This window comes from Ochlerotatus camptorhynchus, unplaced genomic scaffold (assembly GCF_037179485.1).
Source record: "Ochlerotatus camptorhynchus isolate MF236.1 unplaced genomic scaffold, CSIRO-AGI_Acam_v1.1 ptg000177l, whole genome shotgun sequence".
Taxonomy (NCBI): Eukaryota; Metazoa; Arthropoda; class Insecta; order Diptera; family Culicidae; genus Ochlerotatus; species Ochlerotatus camptorhynchus.
The window spans coordinates 3,219,421-3,238,094 of record NW_027040667.1 but is presented as its reverse complement, the minus strand read 5'-3'; positions in this window follow the sequence as shown (position 1 = coordinate 3,238,094).

The window sequence follows — 18,674 nt, the reverse complement described above, 5'->3', positions numbered from 1 at the left end:
GAAGGCAGTTGGTAATGACTTCTACTTGTAGAAAAAATTTCAGGCCAATCTGATGTTTGTTGTTTGAGATAGAGTGATTTCCCCGTTTTACGTTTGTTGTGGAATAATTATACTTTTTTGTGTAATAAACCTATCACTATTTTTTAAAAATTAACGGCACAACTCATCAAGCTGAAATTTTCTCTGAAGGCAGATGGTAATGACTTCTACTTGTAGAAAAAATTTCAGGCCAATCTGATGTTTGTTGTTTGAGATAGAGTGATTTCCCCGTTTTACGTTTGTTGTGGAATAATTATACTTTTTTGTGTAATAAACCTATCACTATTTTTTAAAAACTAACGGCACAACTCATCAAGCTGAAATTTTCACAGCAGGCAGTTGGTAATGACTTCTACTTGTAGAAAAAATTTCAGGCCAATCTGATGTTTGTTGTTTGAGATAGAGTGATTTCCCCGTTTTACGTTTGTTGTGGAATAATTAAACTTTTTTTGTTTAATAAACTTATCACTATTTTTTTAAAATTAACGGCACAACTTATCAAGCTGAAATTTTTATAGAAGGCAGTTGGTAATGACATCTACTTGTAGAAAAAATTTCAGGCCAATCTGATGTTTGTTGTTTGAGATAGAGTGATTTCCCCGTTTTACGTTTGTTGTGGAATAATTATACTTTTTTGTGTAATAAACCTATCACTATTTTTTTTAAATTAACGGCACATCTCATCAAGCTGAAATTTTCACAGAAGGCAGTTGGTAATGACTTCTACTTGTAGAAAAAATTTCAGGCCAATCTGATGTTTGTTGTTTGAGATAGAGTGATTTCCCCGTTTTACGTTTGTTGTGGAATAATTATACTTTTTTGTGTAATAAACCTATCACTATTTTTTTTAAATTAACGGCGCAACTCATCAAGTTGAAATTTTCTCTGAAGGCAGATGGTAATGACTTCTACTTGTAGAAAAAAATTCAGGCCAATCTGATGTTTGTTGTTTGAGATAGAGTGATTTCCCCGTTTTACGTTTGTTGTGGAATAATTATACTTTTTTTGTTTAATAAACTTATCACTATTTTTTTTTAAATGAACGGCACAACTTATCAAGCTGAAATTTTTAAAGAAGGCAGTTGGTAATGACATCTACTTGTAGAAAAAATTTCAGGCCAATCTGACGGTTGGGGTTAGAGATAGAGTGATTTCCCCGGTTTACTTTTGTTGTGGAAAAAATTAATTGAAGATTTTTAACAAAAGAAAAGCAGTCTTCATATAGGACATTAAAATCCATCTCGGATTGTTGGTTGTTCTTAGTAACGTTCAACCTGCTTGCAAACGGGGTGATTGGGTTTAGAATCGAAAAAAAAATCGGCGTAGAAACTACCTTATTAAAAAGGGGAAGCCTGGCTCAAAGTTTCCCCATGAGACACGGCAATGAGTCTTAGCACCTGAAATCTGATGTCTGTGTTAGGGAATCCGAACTTTTTTTTTTTTTTTTTTGCGCTTTGTAGTGACTACTCCATAATGGTTGAGTTTGCAATAATTTCTACTTGTAGAAAAAATTTCAGGCCAATCTGAAGGTTGGGGTTAGAGATAGAGCGATTTGCCTGTTTTACTGTTGTGTAATAAATCTATTACGATTTTTTTTTTATTAACGGCACAACAAATCAAGCTGAAATTTTCACAGAAGGCAGTTGGTAGTGACCTCTACTTGTAGAAAAAATTTCAGGCCAATCTGATGTTTGTTGTTTGAGATAGAGTGATTTCCCCGTTTTACGTTTGTTGTGGAATAATTATACTTTTTTGTGTAATAAACCGATCACTATTTTTTTTTAAATTAACGGCACAACTCATCAAGCTGAAATTTTCTCTGAAGGCAGATGGTAATGACTTCTACTTGTAGAAAAAATTTCAGGCCAATCTGATGTTTGTTGTTTGAGATAGAGTGATTTCCCCGTTTTACGTTTGTTGTGGAATAATTATACTTTTTTGTGTAATAAACCTATCACTTTTTCTTAAAAATTAACGGCACAACTCATCAAGCTGAAATTTTCACAGAAGGCAGTTGGTAATGACTTCTACTTGTAGAAAAAATTTCAGGCCAATCTGATGTTTGTTGTTTGAGATAGAGTGATTTTCCCGTTTTACGTTTGTTGTGGAATAATTATACTTTTTTGTGTAATAAACCGATCACTATTTTTTTTAAAATTAACGGCACAACTCATCAAGCTGAAATTTTCACAGAAGGCAGTTGGTAATGACTTCTACTTGTAGAAAAAATTTCAGGCCAATCTGATGTTTGTTGTTTGAGATAGAGTGATTTCCCCGTTTTACGTTTGTTGTGGAATAATTATACTTTTTGGTGTAATAAACCTATCACTATTTTTTAAAAATTAACGGCACAACTTATCAAGCTGAAATTTTTATAGAAGGCAGTTGGTAATGACTTCTACTTGTAGAAAAAATTTCAGGCCAATCTGACGGTTGGGGTTAGAGATAGAGTGATTTCCCCGGTTTACGTTTGTTGTGGAATAATTATACTTTTTTGTGTAATAAACCTATAACTATTTCTTAAAAATTAACGGCACAACTCATCAAGCTGAAATTTTCACAGCAGGCAGTTGGTAATGACTTCTACTTGTAGAAAAAATTTCAGGCCAATCTGATGTTTGTTGTTTGAGATAGAGTGATTTCCCCGTTTTACGTTTGTTGTGGAATAATTATACTTTTTTGTGTAATAAACTTATCACTATTTTTTAAAAATTAACGGCACAACTCATCAAGCTGAAATTTTCTCTGAAGGCAGATGGTAATGACTTCTACTTGTAGAAAAAATTTCAGGCCAATCTGATGTTTGTTGTTTGAGATAGAGTGATTTCCCCGTTTTACGTTTGTTGTGGAAAAAATCAATTGAAGATTTTTAACAAAAGAAAAGCAGTCTTCATATAGGACATTAAAACCCATCTCGGATTGTTGGTTGTTCTTAGTAACGTTCAACCTGCTTGCAAACGGGGTGATTGGGTTTAGAATCGAAAAAAAAATCGGCGTAGAAACTACCTTATTAAAAAGGGGAAGCCTGGCTCAAAGTTTCCCCATGAGACACGGCAATGAATCTTAGCACCTGAAATGTGATGTCTGTGTTAGGGAATCCGAACTTTTTTTTTTTTTTTTTTTTTGCGCTTTGTAGTGACTACTCCATAATGGTTGAGTTTGCAATAATTTCTACTTGTAGAAAAAATTTCAGGCCAATCTGAAGGTTGGGGTTAGAGATAGAGCGATTTGCCTGTTTTACTGTTGTGTAATAAATCTATTACGATTTTTTTTTTATTAACGGCACAACAAATCAAGCTGAAATTTTCACAGAAGGCAGTTCGTAGTGACCTCTACTTGTAGAAAAAATTTCAGGCCAATCTGATGTTTGTTGTTTGAGATAGAGTGATTTCCCCGTTTTACGTTTGTTGTGGAATAATTATACTTTTTTGTGTAATAAACCGATCACTATTTTTTTTTAAATTAACGGCACAACTCATCAAGCTGAAATTTTCTCTGAAGGCAGATGGTAATGACTTCTACTTGTAGAAAAAATTTCAGGCCAATCTGATGTTTGTTGTTTGAGATAGAGTGATTTCCCCGTTTTACGTTTGTTGTGGAATAATTATACTTTTTTGTGTAATAAACCTATCACTTTTTCTTAAAAATTAACGGCACAACTCATCAAGCTGAAATTTTCACAGAAGGCAGTTGGTAATGACATCTACTTATAGAAAAAATTTCAGGCCAATCTGATGTTTGTTGTTTGAGATAGAGTGATTTTCCCGTTTTACGTTTGTTGTGGAATAATTATACTTTTTTGTGTAATAAACCTATCACTATTTTTTAAAAATTAACGGCACAACTTATCAAGCTGAAATTTTTATAGAAGGCAGTTGGTAATGACATCTACTTGTAGAAAAAATTTCAGGCCAATCTGACGGTTGGGGTTAGAGATAGAGTGATTTCCCCGGTTTACTTTTGTTGTGGAAAAAATTAATTGAAGATTTTTAACAAAAGAAAAGCAGTCTTCATATAGGACATTAAAACCCATCTCGGATTGTTGGTTGTTCTTAGTAACGTTCAACCTGCTTGCAAACGGGGTGATTGGGTTTAGAATCGAAAAAAAAATCGGCGTAGAAACTACCTTATTAAAAAGGGGAAGCCTGGCTCAAAGTTTCCCCATGGGACACGGCAATGAGTCTTAGCACCTGAAATCTGATGTCTGTGTTAGGGAATCCGAACTTTTTTTTTTTTTTTTTTTTTTTTTTTTTGCGCTTTGTAGTGACTACTCCATAATGGTTGAGTTTGCAATAATTTCTACTTGTAGAAAAAAATTCAGGCCAATCTGAAGGTTGGGGTTAGAGATAGAGCGATTTGCCTGTTTTACTGTTGTGTAATAAATCTATTACGATTTTTTTTTTATTAACGGCACAACAAATCAAGCTGAAATTTTCACAGAAGGCAGTTGGTAGTGACCTCTACTTGTAGAAAAAATTTCAGGCCAATCTGATGTTTGTTGTTTGAGATAGAGTGATTTCCCCGTTTTACGTTTGTTGTGGAATAATTATACTTTTTTGTGTAATAAACCGATCACTATTTTTTTAAAATTAACGGCACAACTCATCAAGCTGAAATTTTCTCTGAAGGCAGATGGTAATGACTTCTACTTGTAGAAAAAATTTCAGGCCAATCTGATGTTTGTTGTTTGAGATAGAGTGATTTCCCCGTTTTACGTTTGTTGTGGAATAATTATACTTTTTTGTGTAATAAACCTATCACTTTTTCTTAAAAATTACCGGCACAACTCATCAAGCTGAAATTTTCACAGAAGGCAGTTGGTAATGACTTCTACTTGTAGAAAAAATTTCAGGCCAATCTGATGTTTGTTGTTTGAGATAGAGTGATTTTCCCGTTTTACGTTTATTGTGGAATAATTATACTTTTTTGTGTAATAAACCTATCACTATTTCTTTAAAATTAACGGCACAACTCATCAAGCTGAAATTTTCACAGAAGGCAGTTGGTAATGACTTCTACTTGTAGAAAAAATTTCAGGCCAATCTGATGTTTGTTGTTTGAGATAGAGTGATTTCCCCGTTTTACGTTTGTTGTGGAATAATTATACTTTTTGGTGTAATAAACCTATCACTATTTTTTAAAAATTAACGGCACAACTTATCAAGCTGAAATTTTTATAGAAGGCAGTTGGTAATGACATCTACTTGTAGAAAAAATTTCAGGCCAACCTGACGGTTGGGGTTAGAGATAGAGTGATTTCCCCGGTTTACGTTTGTTGTGGAATAATTATACTTTTTTGTGTAATAAACCTATAACTATTTCTTAAAAATTAACGGCACAACTCATCAAGCTGAAATTTTCACAGAAGGCAGTTGGTAATGACTTCTACTTGTAGAAAAAATTTCAGGCCAATCTGATGTTTGTTGTTTGAGATAGAGTGATTTCCCCGTTTTACGTTTGTTGTGGAATAATTATACTTTTTTGTGTAATAAACCTATCACTATTTTTTAAAAATTAACGGCACAACTCATCAAGCTGAAATTTTCTCTGAAGGCAGATGGTAATGACTTCTACTTGTAGAAAAAATTTCAGGCCAATCTGATGTTTGTTGTTTGAGATAGAGTGATTTCCCCGTTTTACGTTTGTTGTGGAATAATTATACTTTTTTTGTTTAATAAACTTATCACTATTTTTTTTAAATTAACGGCACAACTTATCAAGCTGAAATTTTTATAGAAGGCAGTTGGTAATGGCATCTACTTGTAGAAAAAATTTCAGGCCAATCTGACGGTTGGGGTTAGAGATAGAGTGATTTCCCCGGTTTACTTTTGTTGTGGAAAAAATTAATTGAAGATTTTTAACAAAAGAAAAGCAGTCTTCATATAGGACATTAAAACCCATCTCGGATTGTTGGTTGTTCTTAGTAACGTTCAACCTGCTTGCAAACGGAGTGATTGGGTTTAGAATCGAAAAAAAAATCGGCGTAGAAACTACCTTATTAAAAAGGGGAAGCCTGGCTCAAAGTTTCCCCATGGGACACGGCAATGAGTCTTAGCACCTGAAATCTGATGTCTGTGTTAGGGAATCCGAACTTTATTTTTTTTTTTTTTTTTTGCGCTTTGTAGTGACTACTCCATAATGGTTGAGTTTGCAATAATTTCTACTTGTAGAAAAAATTTCAGGCCAATCTGAAGGTTGGGGTTAGAGATAGAGCGATTTGCCTGTTTTACTGTTGTGTAATAAATCTATTACGATTTTTTTTTTATTAACGGCACAACAAATCAAGCTGAAATTTTCTCTGAAGGCAGATGGTAATGACTTCTACTTGTAGAAAAAATTTCAGGCCAATCTGATGTTTGTTGTTTGAGATAGAGTGATTTCCCCGTTTTACGTTTGTTGTGGAATAATTATACTTTTTTGTGTAATAAACCTATCACTTTTTCTTAAAAATTAACGGCACAACTCATCAAGCTGAAATTTTCACAGAAGGCAGTTGGTAATGACTTCTACTTGTAGAAAAAATTTCAGGCCAATCTGATGTTTGTTGTTTGAGATAGAGTGATTTTCCCGTTTTACGTTTGTTGTGGAATAATTATACTTTTTTGTGTAATAAACCTATCACTATTTCTTTAAAATTAACGGCACAACTCATCAAGCTGAAATTTTCACAGAAGGCAGTTGGTAATGACTTCTACTTGTAGAAAAAATTTCAGGCCAATCTGATGTTTGTTGTTTGAGATAGAGTGATTTCCCCGTTTTACGTTTGTTGTGGAATAATTATACTTTTTGGTGTAATAAACCTATCACTATTTTTTAAAAATTAACGGCACAACTCATCAAGCTGAAATTTTTATAGAAGGCAGTTGGTAATGACATCTACTTGTAGAAAAAATTTCAGGCCAATCTGACGGTTGGGGTTAGAGATAGAGTGATTTCCCCGGTTTACGTTTGTTGTGGAATAATTATACTTTTTTGTGTAATAAACCTATAACTATTTCTTAAAAATTAACGGCACAACTCATCAAGCTGAAATTTTCACAGAAGGCAGTTGGTAATGACTTCTACTTGTAGAAAAAATTTCAGGCCAATCTGATGTTTGTTGTTTGAGATAGAGTGATTTCCCCGTTTTACGTTTGTTGTGGAATAATTATACTTTTTTGTTTAATAAACCTATTACGGTTTTTTAAAAATTAACGGCACAACTCATCAAGATGAAATTTTTACAGAAGGCAGTTGGTACTGACTTCAACTTGTAGAAAAAATTTCAGGTCAATCTGATGTTTGTTGTTAGAGATAGAGTGATTTCCCCGTTTTATGTTTGTTGTAGAATAATTATACTTTTTTGTTTAATAAACCTATTACGGTTTTTTAAAAATTAACGGCGCAACTCATCAAGCTGAAATTTTCAAAAAAAGGCAGTTGGTAATGGCTTCTACTTGCAGAAAAAATTTCATGTCAATCTGACGTTTTTTGTTAGAAATAGAGCGATTTCCCCGGTTTACTTTTGTTGTGGAAAAAAAATTTAATCAAAGATTTTTAACAAAAAGCAGTTTACATATAGGACATTAAAAACATCCGGATTGTTTGGTGTTTTTAGTAACGTTCAACCTGCTTGTAAACGGGGTGATCGAGTTAAGAATCGAAAAAAAAAATCGGCGTGGAAACTACGTAATTCAAAGGGGGAAGCCTGGCTCAAGGCTCCCCCATCCTCCATGAGACACGCCAATTAGTCTTAAAACCTGAAATCTGATGTCTGTGTTAGGGAATCTAAACTTTTTTTTTTTTTATTGCGGTTTGTAGTTCCTTCTTCAGAATGGTTAAGTTTGCCATAACCGCAACTTGTAGAAACAATTTCAGGCCAATCTGACGATTGAGGTTAGAGATAGAGTGATTTGCCTGTTAAACTTTTGTGTAATAAACCTATCACTATTTTTTAAAAATTAACGGCACAACTCATCAAGCTGAAATTTTCACAGAAGGCAGTTGGTAATGACTTCTACTTGTAGAAAAAATTTCAGGCCAATCTGATGTTTGTTGTTTGAGATAGAGTGATTTCCCCGTTTTACGTTTGTTGTGGAATAATTAAACTTTTTTTGTTTAATAAACTTATCACTATTTATAAAAAATTAACAGCACAACTTATCAAGCTGAAATTTTTATAGAAGGCAATTGGTAATGACATCTACTTGTAGAAAAAATTTCAGGCCAATCTGATGTTTGTTGTTTGAGATAGAGTGATTTCCCCGTTTTACGTTTGTTGTGGAATAATTATACTTTTTTGTGTAATAAACCTATCACTATTTTTTTTAAATTAACGGCACATCTCATCAAGCTGAAATTTTCTCTGAAGGCAGATGGTAATGACTTCTACTTGTAGAAAAAATTTCAGGCCAATCTGATGTTTGTTGTTTGAGATAGAGTGATTTCCCCGTTTTACGTTTGTTGTGGAATAATTATACTTTTTTTGTTTAATAAACTTATCACTATTTTTTTTAAATTAACGGCACAACTTATCAAGCTGAAATTTTTATAGAAGGCAGTTGGTAATGACATCTACTTGTAGAAAAAATTTCAGGCCAATCTGACGGTTGGGGTTAGAGATAGAGTGATTTCCCCGGTTTACTTTTGTTGTGGAAAAAATTAATTGAAGATTTTTAACAAAAGAAAAGCAGTCTTCATATAGGACATTAAAACCCATCTCGGATTGTTGGTTGTTCTTAGTAACGTTCAACCTGCTTGCAAACGGGGTGATTGGGTTTAGAATCGAAAAAAAAATCGGCGTAGAAACTACCTTATTAAAAAGGGGAAGCCTGGCTCAAAGTTTCCCCATGGGACACGGCAATGAGTCTTAGCACCTGAAATCTGATGTCTGTGTTAGGGAATCCGAACTTTTTTTTTTTTTTTTTTTTTTTTTTTTTTTTTTTTTTTTTTTTTTTTTTTTTTTGCGCTTTGTAGTGACTACTCCATAATGGTTGAGTTTGCAATAATTTCTACTTGTAGAAAAAAATTCAGGCCAATCTGAAGGTTGGGGTTAGAGATAGAGCGATTTGCCTGTTTTACTGTTGTGTAATAAATCTATTACGATTTTTTTTTTTATTAACGGCACAACAAATCAAGCTGAAATTTTCACAGAAGGCAGTTGGTAGTGACCTCTACTTGTAGAAAAATTTTCAGGCCAATCTGATGTTTGTTGTTTGAGATAGAGTGATTTCCCCGTTTTACGTTTGTTGTGGAATAATTATACTTTTTTGTGTAATAAACCGATCACTATTTTTTTTAAAATTAACGGCACAACTCATCAAGCTGAAATTTTCTCTGAAGGCAGATGGTAATGACTTCTACTTGTAGAAAAAATTTCAGGCCAATCTGATGTTTGTTGTTTGAGATAGAGTGATTTCCCCGTTTTACGTTTGTTGTGGAATAATTATACTTTTTTGTGTAATAAACCTATCACTTTTTCTTAAAAATTAACGGCACAACTCATCAAGCTGAAATTTTCACAGAAGGCAGTTGGTAATGACTTCTACTTGTAGAAAAAATTTCAGGCCAATCTGATGTTTGTTGTTTGAGATAGAGTGATTTTCCCGTTTTACGTTTGTTGTGGAATAATTATACTTTTTTGTGTAATAAACCTATCACTATTTCTTTAAAATTAACGGCACAACTCATCAAGCTGAAATTTTCACAGAAGGCAGTTGGTAATGACTTCTACTTGTAGAAAAAATTTCAGGCCAATCTGATGTTTGTTGTTTGAGATAGAGTGATTTCCCCGTTTTACGTTTGTTGTGGAATAATTATAGTTTTTGGTGTAATAAACCTATCACTATTTTTTAAAAATTAACGGCACAACTTATCAAGCTGAAATTTTTATAGAAGGCAGTTGGTAATGACATCTACTTGTAGAAAAAATTTCAGGCCAATCTGACGGTTGGGGTTAGAGATAGAGTGATTTCCCCGGTTTACGTTTGTTGTGGAATAATTATACTTTTTTGTGTAATAAACCTATAACTATTTCTTAAAAATTAACGGCACAACTCATCAAGCTGAAATCTTCACAGAAGGCAGTTGGTAATGACTTCTACTTGTAGAAAAAATTTCAGGCCAATCTGATGTTTGTTGTTTGAGATAGAGTGATTTCCCCGTTTTACGTTTGTTGTGGAATAATTATACTTTTTTGTGTAATAAACCTATCACTATTTTTTAAAAATTAACGGCACAACTCATCAAGCTGAAATTTTCTCTGAAGGCAGATGGTAATGACTTCTACTTGTAGAAAAAATTTCAGGCCAATCTGATGTTTGTTGTTTGAGATAGAGTGATTTCCCCGTTTTACGTTTGTTGTGGAATAATTATACTTTTTTGTGTAATAAACCTATCACTATTTTTTAAAAACTAACGGCACAACTCATCAAGCTGAAATTTTCACAGCAGGCAGTTGGTAATGACTTCTACTTGTAGAAAAAATTTCAGGCCAATCTGATGTTTGTTGTTTGAGATAGAGTGATTTCCCCGTTTTACGTTTGTTGTGGAATAATTATACTTTTTTGTGTAATAAACCTATCACTATTTTTTTAAAATTAACGGCACATCTCATCAAGCTGAAATTTTCACAGAAGGCAGTTGGTAATGACTTCTACTTGTAGAAAAAATTTCAGGCCAATCTGATGTTTGTTGTTTGAGATAGAGTGATTTCCCCGTTTTACGTTTGTTGTGGAATAATTAAACTTTTTTTGTTTAATAAACTTATCACTATTTTTTAAAAATTAACGGCACAACTTATCAAGCTGAAATTTTTATAGAAGGCAGTTGGTAATGACATCTACTTGTAGAAAAAATTTCAGGCCAATCTGATGTTTGTTGTTTGAGATAGAGTGATTTCCCCGTTTTACGTTTGTTGTGGAATAATTATACTTTTTTGTGTAATAAACCTATCACTATTTTTTTTTAAATTAACGGCACATCTCATCAAGCTGAAATTTTCACAGAAGGCAGTTGGTAATGACTTCTACTTGTAGAAAAAATTTCAGGCCAATCTGATGTTTGTTGTTTGAGATAGAGTGATTTCCCCGTTTTACGTTTGTTGTGGAATAATTATACTTTTTTTTGTAATAAACCGATCACTATTTTTTTTTAAATTAACGGCGCAACTCATCAAGCTGAAATTTTCTCTGAAGGCAGATGGTAATGACTTCTACTTGTAGAAAAAATTTCAGGCCAATCTGATGTTTGTTGTTTGAGATAGAGTGATTTCCCCGTTTTACGTTTGTTGTGGAATAATTATACTTTTTTTGTTTAATAAACTTATCACTATTTTTTTTAAATTAACGGCACAACTTATCAAGCTGAAATTTTTATAGAAGGCAGTTGGTAATGACTTCTACTTGTAGAAAAAATTTCAGGCCAATCTGACGGTTGGGGTTAGAGATAGAGTGATTTCCCCGGTTTACTTTTGTTGTGGAATAATTATACTTTTTTTGTTTAATAAACTTATCACTATTTTTTAAAAATTAACGGCACAACTTATCAAGCTGAAATTTTTATAGAAGGCAGTTGGTAATGACATCTACTTGTAGAAAAAATTTCAGGCCAATCTGATGTTTGTTGTTTGAGATAGAGTGATTTCCCCGTTTTACGTTTGTTGTGGAATAATTATACTTTTTTGTGTAATAAACCTATCACTATTTTTTTTAAATTAACGGCACAACTTATCAAGCTGATATTTTCACAGCAGGCAGTTGGTAATGACTTCTACTTGTAGAAAAAATTTCAGGCCAATCTGATGTTTGTTGTTTGAGATAGAGTGATTTCCCCGTTTTACGTTTGTTGTGGAATAATTATACTTTTTTGTGTAATAAACCTATCACTATTTTTTAAAAATTAACGGCACAACTCATCAAGCTGAAATTTTCTCTGAAGGCAGATGGTAATGACTTCTACTTGTAGAAAAAATTTCAGGTCAATCTGATGTTTGTTGTTTGAGATAGAGTGATTTCCCCGTTTTACGTTTGTTGTGGAATAATTAAACTTTTTTTGTTTAATAAACTTATCACTATTTTTTAAAAATTAACGGCACAACTTATCAAGCTGAAATTTTTATAGAAGGCAGTTGGTAATGACATCTACTTGTAGAAAAAATTTCAGGCCAATCTGACGGTTGGGGTTAGAGATAGAGTGATTTCCCCGGTTTACGTTTGTTGTGGAATAATTATACTTTTTTGTGTAATAAACCTATAACTATTTCTTAAAAATTAACGGCACAACTCATCAAGCTGAAATTTTCACAGAAGGCAGTTGGTAATGACTTCTACTTGTAGAAAAAATTTCAGGCCAATCTGATGTTTGTTGTTTGAGATAGAGTGATTTCCCCGTTTTACGTTTGTTGTGGAATAATTATACTTTTTTGTGTAATAAACCTATCACTATTTTTTAAAAACTAACGGCACAACTCATCAAGCTGAAATTTTCACAGCAGGCAGTTGGTAATGACTTCTACTTGTAGAAAAAATTTCAGGCCAATCTGATGTTTGTTGTTTGAGATAGAGTGATTTCCCCGTTTTACGTTTGTTGTGGAATAATTATACTTTTTTGTGTAATAAACCTATCACTATTTTTTTTAAATTAACGGCACATCTCATCAAGCTGAAATTTTCACAGAAGGCAGTTGGTAATGACATCTACTTGTAGAAAAAATTTCAGGCCAATCTGATGTTTGTTGTTTGAGATAGAGTGATTTCCCCGTTTTACGTTTGTTGTGGAATAATTATACTTTTTTTTGTAATAAACCTATCACTATTTTTTTTAAATTAACGGCACATCTCATCAAGCTGAAATTTTCACAGAAGGCAGTTGGTAATGACTTCTACTTGTAGAAAAAATTTCAGGCCAATCTGATGTTTGTTGTTTGAGATAGAGTGATTTCCCCGTTTTACGTTTGTTGTGGAATAATTAAACTTTTTTTGTTTAATAAACCTATCACTATTTTTTAAAAATTAACGGCACAACTTATCAAGCTGAAATTTTTATAGAAGGAAGTTGGTAATGACATCTACTTGTAGAAAAAATTTCAGGCCAATCTGACGGTTGGGGTTAGAGATAGAGTGATTTCCCCGGTTTACGTTTGTTGTGGAATAATTATACTTTTTTGTGTAATAAACCTATAACTATTTCTTAAAAATTAACGGCACAACTCATCAAGCTGAAATTTTCACAGAAGGCAGTTGGTAATGACTTCTACTTGTAGAAAAAATTTCAGGCCAATCTGATGTTTGTTTTTTGAGATAGAGTGATTTCCCCGTTTTACGTTTGTTGTGGAATAATTATACTTTTTTGTGTAATAAACCTATCACTATTTTTTTTAAATTAACGGCACATCTCATCAAGCTGAAATTTTCACAGAAGGCAGTTGGTAATGACTTCTACTTGTAGAAAAAATTTCAGGCCAATCTGATGTTTGTTGTTTGAGATAGAGTGATTTCCCCGTTTTACGTTTGTTGTGGAATAATTAAACTTTTTTTGTTTAATAAACTTATCACTATTTTTTAAAAATTAACGGCACAACTTATCAAGCTGAAATTTTTATAGAAGGCAGTTGGTAATGACATCTACTTGTAGAAAAAATTTCAGGCCAATCTGATGTTTGTTGTTTGAGATAGAGTGATTTCCCCGTTTTACGTTTGTTGTGGAATAATTATACTTTTTTGTGTAATAAACCTATCACTATTTTTTTTAAATTAACGGCACATCTCATCAAGCTGAAATTTTCACAGAAGGCAGTTGGTAATGACTTCTACTTGTAGAAAAAATTTCAGGCCAATCTGATGTTTGTTGTTTGAGATAGAGTGATTTCCCCGTTTTACGTTTGTTGTGGAATAATTATACTTTTTGGTGTAATAAACCTATCACTATTTTTTAAAAATTAACGGCACAACTTATCAAGCTGAAATTTTTATAGAAGGCAGTTGGTAATGACATCTACTTGTAGAAAAAATTTCAGGCCAATCTGACGGTTGGGGTTAGAGATAGAGTGATTTCCCCGGTTTACGTTTGTTGTGGAATAATTATACTTTTTTGTGTAATAAACCTATAACTATTTCTTAAAAATTAACGGCACAACTCATCAAGCTGAAATTTTCACAGAAGGCAGTTGGTAATGACTTCTACTTGTAGAAAAAATTTCAGGCCAATCTGATGTTTGTTGTTTGAGATAGAGTGATTTCCCCGTTTTACGTTTGTTGTGGAATAATTATACTTTTTTGTGTAATAAACCGATCACTATTTTTTTTTAAATTAACGGCACAACTCATCAAGCTGAAATTTTCTCTGAAGGCAGATGGTAATGACTTCTACTTGTAGAAAAAATTTCAGGCCAATCTGATGTTTGTTGTTTGAGATAGAGTGATTTCCCCGTTTTACGTTTGTTGTGGAATAATTATACTTTTTTGTGTAATAAACCTATCACTTTTTCTTAAAAATTAACGGCACAACTCATCAAGCTGAAATTTTCACAGAAGGCAGTTGGTAATGACTTCTACTTGTAGAAAAAATTTCAGGCCAATCTGATGTTTGTTGTTTGAGATAGAGTGATTTTCCCGTTTTACGTTTGTTGTGGAATAATTATACTTTTTTGTGTAATAAACCTATCACTATTTCTTTAAAATTAACGGCACAACTCATCAAGCTGAAATTTTCACAGAAGGCAGTTGGTAATGACTTCTACTTGTAGAAAAAATTTCAGGCCAATCTGATGTTTGTTGTTTGAGATAGAGTGATTTCCCCGTTTTACGTTTGTTGTGGAATAATTATACTTTTTGGTGTAATAAACCTATCACTATTTTTTAAAAATTAACGGCACAACTTATCAAGCTGAAATTTTTATAGAAGGCAGTTGGTAATGACATCTACTTGTAGAAAAAATTTCAGGCCAATCTGACGGTTGGGGTTAGAGATAGAGTGATTTCCCCGGTTTACGTTTGTTGTGGAATAATTATACTTTTTTGTGTAATAAACCTATAACTATTTCTTAAAAATTAACGGCACAACTCATCAAGCTGAAATTTTCACAGAAGGCAGTTGGTAATGACTTCTACTTGTAGAAAAAATTTCAGGCCAATCTGATGTTTGTTTTTTGAGATAGAGTGATTTCCCCGTTTTACGTTTGTTGTGGAATAATTATACTTTTTTGTGTAATAAACCTATCACTATTTTTTTTAAATTAACGGCACATCTCATCAAGCTGAAATTTTCACAGAAGGCAGTTGGTAATGACTTCTACTTGTAGAAAAAATTTCAGGCCAATCTGATGTTTGTTGTTTGAGATAGAGTGATTTCCCCGTTTTACGTTTGTTGTGGAATAATTAAACTTTTTTTGTTTAATAAACTTATCACTATTTTTTAAAAATTAACGGCACAACTTATCAAGCTGAAATTTTTATAGAAGGCAGTTGGTAATGACATCTACTTGTAGAAAAAATTTCAGGCCAATCTGACGGTTGGGGTTAGAGATAGAGTGATTTCCCCGGTTTACGTTTGTTGTGGAATAATTATACTTTTTTGTGTAATAAACCTATAACTATTTCTTAAAAATTAACGGCACAACTCATCAAGCTGAAATTTTCACAGAAGGCAGTTGGTAATGACTTCTACTTGTAGAAAAAATTTCAGGCCAATCTGATGTTTGTTTTTTGAGATAGAGTGATTTCCCCGTTTTACGTTTGTTGTGGAATAATTATACTTTTTTGTGTAATAAACCTATCACTATTTTTTTTAAATTAACGGCACATCTCATCAAGCTGAAATTTTCACAGAAGGCAGTTGGTAATGACTTCTACTTGTAGAAAAAATTTCAGGCCAATCTGATGTTTGTTGTTTGAGATAGAGTGATTTCCCCGTTTTACGTTTGTTGTGGAATAATTAAACTTTTTTTGTTTAATAAACTTATCACTATTTTTTAAAAATTAACGGCACAACTTATCAAGCTGAAATTTTTATAGAAGGCAGTTGGTAATGACATCTACTTGTAGAAAAAATTTCAGGCCAATCTGATGTTTGTTGTTTGAGATAGAGTGATTTCCCCGTTTTACGTTTGTTGTGGAATAATTATACTTTTTTGTGTAATAAACCTATCACTATTTTTTTTAAATTAACGGCACATCTCATCAAGCTGAAATTTTCACAGAAGGCAGTTGGTAATGACTTCTACTTGTAGAAAAAATTTCAGGCCAATCTGATGTTTGTTGTTTGAGATAGAGTGATTTCCCCGTTTTACGTTTGTTGTGGAATAATTATACTTTTTGGTGTAATAAACCTATCACTATTTTTTAAAAATTAACGGCACAACTTATCAAGCTGAAATTTTTATAGAAGGCAGTTGGTAATGACATCTACTTGAAAAAAAAATTTCAGGCCAATCTGACGGTTGGGGTTAGAGATAGAGTGATTTCCCCGGTTTACGTTTGTTGTGGAATAATTATACTTTTTTGTGTAATAAACCTATAACTATTTCTTAAAAATTAACGGCACAACTCATCAAGCTGAAATTTTCACAGAAGGCAGTTGGTAATGACTTCTACTTGTAGAAAAAATTTCAGGCCAATCTGATGTTTGTTGTTTGAGATAGAGTGATTTCCCCGTTTTACGTTTGTTGTGGAATAATTATACTTTTTTGTGTAATAAACCTATCACTATTTTTTAAAAATTAACGGCACAACTCATCAAGCTGAAATTTTCTCTGAAGGCAGATGGTAATGACTTCTACTTGTAGAAAAAATTTCAGGCCAATCTGATGTTTGTTGTTTGAGATAGAGTGATTTCCCCGTTTTACGTTTGTTGTGGAATAATTATACTTTTTTTGTTTAATAAACTTATCACTATTTTTTTTAAATTAACGGCACAACTTATCAAGCTGAAATTTTTATAGAAGGCAGTTGGTAATGACATCTACTTGTAGAAAAAATTTCAGGCCAATCTGACGGTTGGGGTTAGAGATAGAGTGATTTCCCCGGTTTACTTTTGTTGTGGAAAAAATTAATTGAAGATTTTTAACAAAAGAAAAGCAGTCTTCATATAGGACATTAAAACCCATCTCGGATTGTTGGTTGTTTTTAGTAACGTTCAACCTGCTTGCAAACGGGGTGATTGGGTTTAGAATCGAAAAAAAAATCGGCGTAGAAACTACCTTATTAAAAAGGGGAAGCCTGGCTCAAAGTTTCCCCATGAGACACGGCAATGAGTCTTAGCACCTGAAATCTGATGTCTGTGTTAGGGAATCCGAACTTTTTTTTTTTTTTTTTTTTTTTGCGCTTTGTAGTGACTACTCCATAATGGTTGAGTTTGCAATAATTTCTACTTGTAGAAAAAATTTCAGGCCAATCTGAAGGTTGGGGTTAGAGATAGAGCGATTTGCCTGTTTTACTGTTGTGTAATAAATCTATTACGATTTTTTTTTATTAACGGCACAACAAATCAAGCTGAAATTTTCACAGAAGGCAGTTGGTAGTGACCTCTACTTGTAGAAAAAATTTCAGGCCAATCTGATGTTTGTTGTTTGAGATAGAGTGATTTCCCCGTTTTACGTTTGTTGTGGAATAATTATACTTTTTTTGTTTAATAAACTTATCACTATTTTTTTTAAATTAACGGCACAACTTATCAAGCTGAAATTTTTATAGAAGGCAGTTGGTAATGACATCTACTTGTAGAAAAAATTTCAGGCCAATCTGACGGTTGGGGTTAGAGATAGAGTGATTTCCCCGGTTTACTTTTGTTGTGGAAAAAATTAATTGAAGATTTTTAACAAAAGAAAAGCAGTCTTCATATAGGACATTAAAACCCATCTCGGATTGTTGGTTGTTCTTAGTAACGTTCAACCTGCTTGCAAACGGGGTGATTGGGTTTAGAATCGAAAAAAAATCGGCGTAGAAACTACCTTATTAAAAAGGGGAAGCCTGGCTCAAAGTTTCCCCATGAGACACGGCAATGAGTCTTAGCACCTGAAATCTGATGTCTGTGTTAGGGAATCCGAACTTTTTTTTTTTTTTTTTTTTTTTTTTGCGCTTTGTAGTGACTACTCCATAATGGTTGAGTTTGCAATAATTTCTACTTGTAGAAAAAATTTCAGGCCAATCTGAAGGTTGGGGTTAGAGATAGAGCGATTTGCCTGTTTTACTGTTGTGTAATAAATCTATTACGATTTTTTTTTATTAACGGCACAACAAATCAAGCTGAAATTTTCACAGAAGGCAGTTGGTAGTGACCTCTACTTGTAGAAAAAATTTCAGGCCAATCTGATGTTTGTTGTTTGAGATAGAGTGATTTCCCCGTTTTACGTTTGTTGTGGAATAATTATACTTTTTTGTTTAATAAACTTATCACTATTTTTTTAAATTAACGGCGCAACTTATCAAGCTGAAATTTTTATAGAAGGCAGTTGGTAATGACATCTACTTGTAGAAAAAATTTCAGGCCAATCTGACGGTTGGGGTTAGAGATAGAGTGATTTCCCCGGTTTACTTTTGTTGTGGAAAAAATTAATTGAAGATTTTTAACAAAAGAAAAGCAGTCTTCATATAGGACATTAAAACCCATCTCGGATTGTTGGTTGTTCTTAGTAACGTTCAACCTGCTTGCAAACGGGGTGA